Genomic DNA, 10320 nt, shown 5'->3' with positions numbered 1-10320 from the left:
TCTGTTTCCCTTGGGAACAAACCTCTCCTCTGCCTCCTTGCATTTTGTTGCTACATAGTCCATCATTTCTTGTACTGGTTTTCCTGTCAGTTCCCTCTCCCACTGAATGTCTTGAAGGAAGTTCCTCATGCCTGAGTAGTTCCCCCTTTTGTAGTTTGGTTTTTCCCAGCCTATTCCTGCTACTCTCTCCACTTGGAGCTCAACTATGTAGTCGAAGCACAGAACCACATGATGACTAGCTCCCAGGGGCCTTTCATACATGATTCCCTCGATGTCCGAACTACTCATGGTGAATACAAGGTCCAGCCTTGCTGGTTCATCCTCTCCTCTCTCTCTGGTAGTGTCTCTAACATGTTGATGCATGAGGTTTTCCAGTACCACATCCATCATCTTGGCTCTCCATGTTTCGGGACCCCCATGGGGCTCCAGGTTTTTCCAGTCAATCTCCTTGTGATTGAAATCACCCATAACTAGTAACTTTGCTCCCCCCATGTGTGCTCTCCTGGCCACCTCGGCTAGTGTGTCGATCATTGCTCTGTTGCTCTCATCGTATTCTTCTCTTGGCCTCCTGCAGTTCTGTGGTGGATTGTACATTACTGCAATTATCACCTTATGTCCCTCAGACTGGATTGTTCCTACTAAGTAGTCCCTTTCGCCCGTGCCACCCATTCCTTCCATTTCCTCAAAACCCCACTGGTTTTTAATGAGCAGTGCAACTCCTCCTCCCCCTCTCCTCCCTCTGTCTTTCCTGAGGATTTGATATCCGGATGGAAAGATTGAATCTGTTATTATTCTGGTGAGTTTTGTTTCTGTGAGTGCTATTATGTCTGGGGATGTCTCTTTGATTCTTTCGTGCCACTCCTCATACTTGTTTGTTATTCCATCTGCATTTGTATACCACACCTTCAACTTCTTTTCTAAGACTGTGGTCTGGGAGGTATATTGGGGTTGGGGAAGTGGGAGACCTGGTAAGGAACTATGGGTTGTTGCTGTGGGGGTGGAGTTTGTAATGTAGTGGGTGGGGGCATTGGATGTGGCATGGGTGTTTTGATTTAGAGTGTTTGGTTGCACTGGGGTTGACCTGGTTGGGAGGCTTCTATAGGAAGTTGTGAGGGAGGCTGTATTTGATCTTCCTGGGTCTGGGATCTCCTGTCTGTCTTCTCCATCCCCTCTCTTTCCTCCTTTCGCCTTTGTGTGTGTGTGTGTGTGTGTGTGTGTGTGTGTGTGTGTGTGTGTGTGTGTGTGTGTGAGTGTGTGAGTGTCTACCCTTGTGTGTGTGTGCTTGTGTGTGAGGGAGGGAGGGTTAGGCGGGGGTAGGTGGTGTGGTTGAAAGATCCGTCGTGTAGGCACAAATTTAGTCTCATTTATCTTTCCCAATTATGCTACTCTCTCCATTTATTGCCCTTTCTGGATTTACATATTAATTGTTGCTGGTTATTATCATTTTCCTTGTTCACATTCAGAGAGGACTTCCTAGCTTCCTAAGTATTCTTACTGCTAATAACTACCGGTAGTAACACTGCCTGTGTACGTGTGTGCATGTGTATGTGTGTGAGTGTATGTGTGTGTGAGAGTGTCTTGTGCGGTGTAATGACTGGCCGCAACTTCTTGTGACCTGACACAACCCTCCTGGGACTTGACCCTAGCACCGTCTTACAATGTTGCCCTTAAAAGCTTGTCCCACCTACCTTCTCACACTCGTCAACACTATATTCACTATGTCTATGCTATTTCTATTCTAATTCTGTGTGTGTGTGTGTGTGTGTGTGTGTGTGTGTGTGTGTGTGTGTGTGTGTGTGTGTGTGTGTGTGTGTGTGTGTGTGTTTTGTGTGTGTGTGTGTGTGTGTGTGTGTGTGTGTGTGTGTGTGTGCATTCACCTAATTGTACTCACCTAATTGTGGTTGCAGGGGTCGAGACTCAGCTCCTGGCCCCACCTCTTCACTGATTGCTACTAGGTTCTCTCTCTCTCTCTCTCTGCTTCCTGAGCTTTGTCATAACTCATCGTATGTGTGTGTGTGTGTGTCATTAATTACATTGCCATTAAATGTCAAAAAATCTGAATATTTGTTTTTTTTCGGAAGACCCAGTATGCCACAGAAAATTCAGTCGTCAGGAGCTCAAAAAAAGAAAATTTCCAAAGAATCAAACGAGAGAAGTTCTGTAGACATGGAGAGTGAAGTCCCACCATGTGTGTATGCGTAAGATGTAATTGCAAAGCAATGATATATCGCAAACCTATGTGAGCAACACACAGATCTAAAACATGGACACCATTGCCCCCCCCTTCCATTGCCTAGCACAGAAGCAGTCAACAAACACACACACAGACACATATAGAGCCCCAGGCCACTAACTGACTTGTTGTCATTAACCTCTGCACTGATACTAACCAGAAATAGCCCTTCTGAGGTCGACATAGCCAATCAAAGCCATACACATAATATCTACCTCGCACAGAGACACAGAAACACACACACACACACACATACGCGTGTGCATTCTGGTCACCTCTGACCGAATGGTCTGGTCATTTACCTCTAAACTGATGCTAACCAGAAAGAGTTAAGTCAAGACAAGTTATTCAAAGGGAGAGGGGGTGGGGGCACCCTTTCTTTCTATCTTCTGTTGCCCCACCACACACTTTATTTGTTAATTCCTTTTATTAATTAAACTTATTTTTTATTATTACATTTTGCTATAAAGGAAGTCCTTCGTCTGGGGGTCCCTCTGGCAGGGGGACCTGAGACAGTTGCCCCCTTATAAATCCGGCGATGGACAAAGTGACTTATTTCCATTGGAGTCCTTACATAGTGTAAATTACTCTGGGTAACCCCTCCTGAAAATCAAACAAAATGAGTTATTTCCTTAACTGTACATATGTGTATCTGTGGTATTTGTACCTGTACCTCAGCTTGATAGCTAGCGCACTCAGCTCACACACTCAGGTCCGGAGTTCGAATCTCTGGTACAGCTGGGAAACATTAGGGATGTATTTCCATAAGACACCTGCTGTCTATGTTCACCCATCAGTAAAATAGATACCTGGGTGTTAGTCGACTGGTGTGGGTCGCATCCTGGGACAAAACTGACCTAATTTGCCCAAAATACTCAGCATAAAAAGAGGCTTTCTATATAGTAGTATATAATTGATGTCAGCTATGGTCTATATACCTTGTCCCCTCAAGGAAGGTTCCTTGATGTTGGTGAGGGGCTCTTGATTTAGGGAATTGGATCTGTGCTCCAATTCCCCGAATTAAGCCTGAATGCCTTCCACATCCCCCCAGGCGCTGTATAATCCTCCGGGTTTAGCGCTTCCCCTTGATTATAATAATAATAATAATAATATATACCTTGTACATGAACTTGTAGAAATATTATTAAAACTAGCTTCAACTGCACTAACTTGCAACACAGAAAACGTTAATATTAACTCTGCCACATAAGCGAGCAAATTATATCAGAGAAAACTTGAATGTTGAACTTGGCACCTAAGTGACCACACATAAGTTGTGTTGTACAACAGTTAGTGATTTATACTGTTGCCTTAACATATTATTCCACATTACTATACATCAAAATAAGGTAGAAGCGATGGCTGCTGTCAACATTTTCACATAATTATAACTTATTTAAGCTCTTTTAAGTAATCTGGAGAACAGGAGAGGGTTAAATATAAGTCGATAGAGGTTAGGTTATTCAAATCCGTAAAGTTACTAAATATTAATGCCATATATACTGGTTTTAAGTAAGCTTATTTATTTACAGTTTACAAAAAATTATTATTACAGTGGCCTTTACATAGAAACATTGTAAATCACCTAGTATAACCCCCTCAAAAAAAATTTCGAATTTTTTTCGTTTATCATTTCCATTGGGGTCTACAAAACACTAATGTTAATATTGATCTAAAACACCTACAGGAACATTAATATAAGACACAACCATCACACTAGAAGCAAATTCATCGATATTCCTCGAGTTCATCTCGACCTCAGTTAAAACTCGAGGACCCTAATGGAAATAAATCAGTCGGACTTTTTTAGGGTTATCCTGGGTAATTTACACTTTTTTAGGGTTATCCTGGGTAATTTACACTTTTTTAGGGTTATCCTGGGTAATTTACACTTTTTTAGGGTTATCCTGGGTAATTAACACTTTTTTAGGGTTATCCTGGGTAATTTGCACTTTTTTAGGGTTATCCTGGGTAATTTACACTTTTTTAGGGTTATCCTGGGTAATTTACACTTTTTTAGGGTTATCCTGGGTAATTTACACTATGATAATTGTACTTATGTTTACTTGTGCCTAAATAAACTTACTAACCTGAAAGGAAATAAGTCGCATTGGCATTTCTTGGGGGAATTATTCTTATCCTAGGTAATTTACACGTACATTATTGTCTAAGATCATTGTAAATGTCCCAGAATTGTGTGATTTTACCTGAATAAGCTTGCTTATATGTATTTACAAACTCAGTATATATAAAAGGGTCAAAAATATGGTCTAACTTGCCAAATTAAAATTAAATTTTTTTGTTTCATATTATTGTGCAAAATATACAATAATTACAAAGTCTACAGGATGCATAGCATTTTTAAGTAAATTTAGATTACTATTTAAGACTACATAGTTTAATTTTAAATTGGTCTAGTGCAATGTATTAACAGAAAGTTTAAAAAAATTAGGCAAGATACATACGAGTTAGATTATTTGTTAAAAATTAAAAATTGCGATTGACTATTAGTAAAAAAGTCAGTTGGTTGCCAGGTGTACCTAAAAGTTTTGTATATAGTTACAACCTCTACTTAGCCGATTCCTTCCATTAATTATAGTTTGAATTTTAGAATATTAAGTTGCTTTTGCAGTTGATATAGGTATTATTTTGTTGTGCAAATGGTAAAAAACTTAAACCTACTAAAACCCACCTTATCAAACAAGAAATGAATTACATAACCTAAATCTTATCTTAAACTAACTTAACCTAACCACCATTAGTCTAGGGCATCTTTATTCACAGTTGGCCAACATTTGACACGAACCAATACACAGCATTGTTTGGCTTTAAGGTGTCCCATAGCTCGGTATCGCACTCGGCTCACACGTTGAGTGTCTATGGTTCGATCCCTGGTACGAGTGGTAAACACTGGCAAGTTTTTCCTTAAGATACTTCCTGTCCCTGTGCGGGTTCAAATCCCGCCCGTGGTATGGTTAGTAAGTAGACACCTGGGTGTTAGCTGACAGGTGTGGGTCGCATCCCGGGGACAAAATTAACCTTGTTTGCTGGAAATGCTCTGTATAGCCAGGGGTTTTCAATGTAGTATGTATGTATGTCATTGATGTCGGCTTGGTCTGTATAAGTTGTAGTATAATGTAATTGTAGAAATAAAGATTTTTATTATTGTTATTATTGTTATAGATGTGCTGTGCAACCAAAATAAATATATTATTTTTGGTAATATTCCCAAAATAAAAATTTATATGGGAAATACTTATTCTGTGGTGTACACAGGTTGTATGTATTGTAAAATATAAACTAATACTGTACAGTGGAACCTCAAAAATTGAACTTAATCCATTCCAGGAGCTAGTTCTAAATTCGAAAAGTCTGAAATTCGAAGCAATATTTCCCATAAGAAATAATGGAAATACAATTAATCCGTTCCAGAAACTCAAAAATATTCACACAAAAAATACATTTTATTGAGATTAATTACAGTTTTACATACAACAAATACTATAGTTTTTAATTATGTATAGTAATACTGTACATATAAAATAAAATTTTAACTTACCTTTATTGAAGATTTGTGATGGCATCTGGAAGATAGGGAGGAGGAGAGAGGGAGTTGGGGTTAGTATTTGGAAGGAGAATCCCCCTCCATGAGGACTTCAGGTAAAGCCTTCTCTGGGATTACTTCTCTGTCTTTTAATGCCACTAGGACCAGCTTGAGAGTCACTGGACCCCCGTCTCACAAAATAACTGTCCACAGTCCTCTGTTTCTGGCGCCTCTTTAACATTTCCCTAAAATGGGACATGGTTCTGCCACTGAACCTGTTGCAAAGATGGCTTGTTTCAGCTTGCTCAGGGTGGTACTTCTGTACAAACATTTGGACATCATTCCACATGGCACAAATCTCCTTAATCTTTGAAGACGGCACCTCATCCATTCCCTATATTAACACCTTTCGCAACATCAGCTTCCTTGATTTGTTTTTTTTTTTTGACAGGATAGAACCGATGGTCGACTTGTTTTTCCCATACATCCTGGCAAGCTCAACAAGTCTCACACCACTCTCATACTTCTGTATTATTTTCTTCTTCACATCTATGGTGTTTCTCACTTTCTTTACCACAGGGGTACCACTAGCAAGTTTCTTTGGGCCCATGGCAGCTTATTTCACAGTCTCACAAGCACTAAACACAACAAACTAATCGTAAAATGCATGAATGAGAGCGCAGGTTAGTGTTCACTCAAGCATAAACAAAGCTAGACTGCTCACGGCGCCTGCACGGGGACGCGGACAGAGCGGGCCGGCAGACAGGTCCCGTACCCGGCGGTCTGAAAATAGGGGCGTGTTCGATAATAGGGACAAAGTTTGTCCGAAAAAATGGTCCTATTTTCGAAACGTTCGATATGTGATACGTTCGATTTTTGAGGTTCCACTGTACCTGAGTTCTGCAAAGTAGTAGCCAGTAACTTTTGCCAAAAATTGCAACTTAATGAATTACAAAAATAATAAAAAAAATTGCTTGTTTTTTGTATATCCCAGAAACAATTTTAAATGGAATTTCGCGACCTGGTCTCAGATTGGGCCGTGGGGACGTTGACCCCCAAAACCCTCTCCAGGTAAACTCCAGGTATTATTCTGTGTCCAGTTTATAAATTACACCGCATTAAAACGAGTGTAGGAGTTTTCAAGAGGAAATTGGATCTAGTCCTCAGTGGCATGCCAGATCAACCATGATGGATATGTGGGTTGGTGGGCTGCCAACAGCAACAGCTTGGTCAACCAAACAATCAATAGGGAGGCCTGGCCTGAGGCTGGGCCGCAGGAGTAGGAAATCTGAAATAGGTCACGGGCAGAAAAAATCACAAGTATATTTGTCTTTCAAATTTTAAATTAAATCGTATCTCCCACCCTTACTATATCATTACTTTCCTCACCTTGATGCTGGTAAGGGCTTTTGATACAAGGAACTGGATTTAACTCCTCTTTTGTGGATCAGCCTTAATACCTCTCATTCCCCTGGCACTATATGACTCCCTACGGATTTTGCATTTTCCCACGATTAAAATGTAATTAGTGTGTACTGCATTTATAAATGTGCCGACTTTTCCATTCAGTGAATGGCCCAGATTGGTTTAGCTTTTTACAGGAATATAATACATTATTAATAACAATATTAATAGATAGATCAATATGGGAACTCTCATGGAATTAATTAATTTTTTTAAATTGTATGGCTGTCCTTGGTTAAGTTATCATGAACTATCACTTTTGTATATGTAAAATGACTATTTAATATTATTTGTCTGAATAAAGTACATACTGTACAAAATACTTAAATGTATTGTAATACTTTTTATATGTAACTAACCAAAATAAATACTATATTTAATAAGCAAACTGAAGAAAATATTTAGATTATTACAATACATGTGACTATTTTCAGGGTTCTCTGGAAGTAGCCAATAATGCTTCAAGAGTTCCCCTGCTCTAAATAAACAATATACAGTAAACAAATTGGAGAGGTGAAGATCCTGATGCCTCTATAATTACTGTTATTAACTACAAAGGGGATGCTTTGATGCTAACAAAGGGCTCTTGTTGTAGACAATTGGGGCTACCTTTCTCTTCCTCAGATTAAACTAATTACCTCCTGTTCCCCAGGCACTGTGTGACCTGTTAAAGCTTTAGTGTTCTCCAGGAACATAATAATAACACAGGAGTAGATCCATGCTTAGTAAGTAAGTTTATTTAGGCATAGGTATACACGAGTACAATTATCATATCATATATATGGTGTAAATTACCTAGGATTACCTAAAAAAGAAAAGTCAGATAAAGTGACTTATTCCATCGGGATCCTTGAGCTTATGGGATATTATCTTCGGTACTTACTTGTAGTTGTAACATATAATTTTTTAAATTTCCAATGGTTATAATACTTTTTTTTTAATTCCTTTTAACCTAATCTAATAGTCCAATATTCTAAATTTCTAATGTTCTTTTGACACTTTAATTTACAACTGCAGCATCCTTTTGTTTTTCCTGCTGATAGTTTATACATAATATATCCTTTATTTTTATTTGGTTATTACGTCTTCTTTTTATGCATTTTCAGCTTTTTATTGTAACTCCTAATTTAGCCCAGTCATTTTGTTGCTCTTCTTTGGGTTTTTGTTCTAGGCTTCCAATATATTTTTAGGTTCTGCCATAATTACACTATTACCAATTGATTTTGATCTAAAATAAGTTGTGTACAACTTTTTTTTAACATCTCCCCATTTCCCTTACAAGCAATATAGTGTAAACTAATTGCAAAGTAGTTTGTCAAACTTGGTGCAAAAAGAATTGTTCCTACTGGTTGGGCAGCTTCACAGTTGTCTAGCACTGGCAGCTGGAGATTATGACATGTAATTTTATATCAGTTCAGACTGATAAGAAATTTACTTGCACATAAATTAGGAGAACTTTATCTCAACAGATTGTAACTGCTTGGAATTACTTACCACCAGTAATAGTCATATAAAAACAGTGAAGTCATTCCAGACAAGATGGAGATCACTTTCTTTTGTACATGAACATTAATTCAATAAAGAAAACTTGGTAAGTATTTCATGTATTCTTTTCTTTTGTTCTAAGCTCAAAAGTATCTTTTTGATCAAACCTCTGAAATATTTTAAGTGTTACACAGATATTTTTAGTAGATCTAATCATTACTTTGTTGAGGATAATCAGGGTGGATAGGGGGGCAGTGTGGCTGTTGTTGCAAATGTATGGAATAGGAGGTACGTTACTGAAAGCAGTGAAGAGTTTTTATGAAGATAGTGAGGCTCAGGTTAGAGTATGTAGGAGAGAGAGAGATAATTTCCCAGTAAAAGTAGGCCTTAGACAAGGATGTGTGATGTCTCCGTGGTAATTCAATATATTTATAGATGGGATTGTAAGAGAAGTGATTGCGTGGGTGTGGGCAAGAGGTGTGGGGTTCAAAAATAAAGAATCTAACACAAAGTAGGAGTTGTCACAGTTGCTCTTTGCTGATGACACTGTGCTTTTGAGAGATTCTGAAGAGAAGTTGCAGAGGTTGGTAGATGAGTTTGGTAGGGTATGTAAAAGAAGAAAATTAAAAGTGAATACAGCCTCTTCTCACATAGCAACGTGCTCGTTTACCGACGCCTCGGACTTACGACGGGCTCTCTGACCAGTATTCGTACCTAAATAATGTATATTAGAGCAGATTTCCTCTATTCTGTTTATTTCAATATACGTACAGTACACTGCTGTATAAACATTTAAAAATATACCAGAAATGTTATACTGAATGGTGCAAAGGTGACATTAAATCTATCAAAGATGGTTGACACAAACTCGCTACCATTATAGTACATATGCTTCTCACTTAGCGAAGAATTCGTTTAACGACATGGTCTCAGGAACAGAACTTCGTCATTATGTGAGGAGAGGCGTATAGGAAAGAGTAAGGTGTTGAGGATAACAAAAAAATTAGATAACAAAAGATTGGATATCAGATTGTAGGGAGAGAGTATGGAGGAGGTGAATGTATTCAGATATTTAGGAGTGGACATGTCAGCAGATGGGTCTATGAAAGATGAGGTGAATCATAGAATTGATGAGGAAGAAAAGGTGAGTGGTGCACTTAGGAGTCTGTGGGGACAAAGAACTTTGTTAGAGTGTGAGCAAGATAACATTTATGAAGAGGGTCTTGACAAGAGGCATGGAGTTAAAAGATGAAGAATCACACATAAAGTGGGAGTTGTCACAGTTGCTCTTTGCTGATGACACTGTGCTCTTGGGAGATTCTGAAGAGAAGTTGCAGAGATTGGTGGATGAATTTGGTAGGGTGTGCAAAAGAAGAAAATTAAAAGTGAATACAGGAAAGAGTAAGGTTATGAGGATAACAAAAATATTAGGTGATGAAAGATTGGATATCAGATTGGAGGGAGAGAGTATGGAGGAGGTGAATGTATTCAGATATTTGGGAGTGGACGTGTCAGCGGATGGGTCTATGAAGGATGAGGTGAATCATAGAATTGATGAGGGAAAAAGGGTGAGTGGTGCACTTAGGAGTCTGTG

At 38.7% G+C, this 10320-nt stretch overlaps 1 protein-coding gene across 11 annotated transcripts in view; it reads left to right on the top strand.

Annotated features, from left to right (window-relative positions):
* Positions 1 to 3474: 3474 nt before the first annotated feature.
* The window catches only part of Pi3K92E (phosphatidylinositol 3-kinase 92E), a 149920-nt gene continuing 143074 nt past the window's right edge, over positions 3475 to 10320 (top strand). For 10 of the 11 annotated variants that reach the window (XM_070098909.1, XM_070098906.1, XM_070098908.1 and 7 more), the window contains exons 1-2: positions 3475 to 3582; positions 8711 to 8832. The gene's annotated coding sequence lies outside the window, so the exon portion shown is untranslated. The remainder of the gene's footprint in view (positions 3583 to 8710; positions 8833 to 10320) is intronic. The other variant, XM_070098910.1, reaches the window with a different exon arrangement.

The sequence above is a fragment of the Cherax quadricarinatus genome, chromosome 65, assembly GCF_038502225.1.
Source record: "Cherax quadricarinatus isolate ZL_2023a chromosome 65, ASM3850222v1, whole genome shotgun sequence".
NCBI lineage: Eukaryota > Metazoa > Arthropoda > Malacostraca > Decapoda > Parastacidae > Cherax > Cherax quadricarinatus.
The sequence above is the reverse complement of the archived record's forward strand: the minus strand, read 5'-3'. Positions and strand labels throughout refer to the sequence as shown.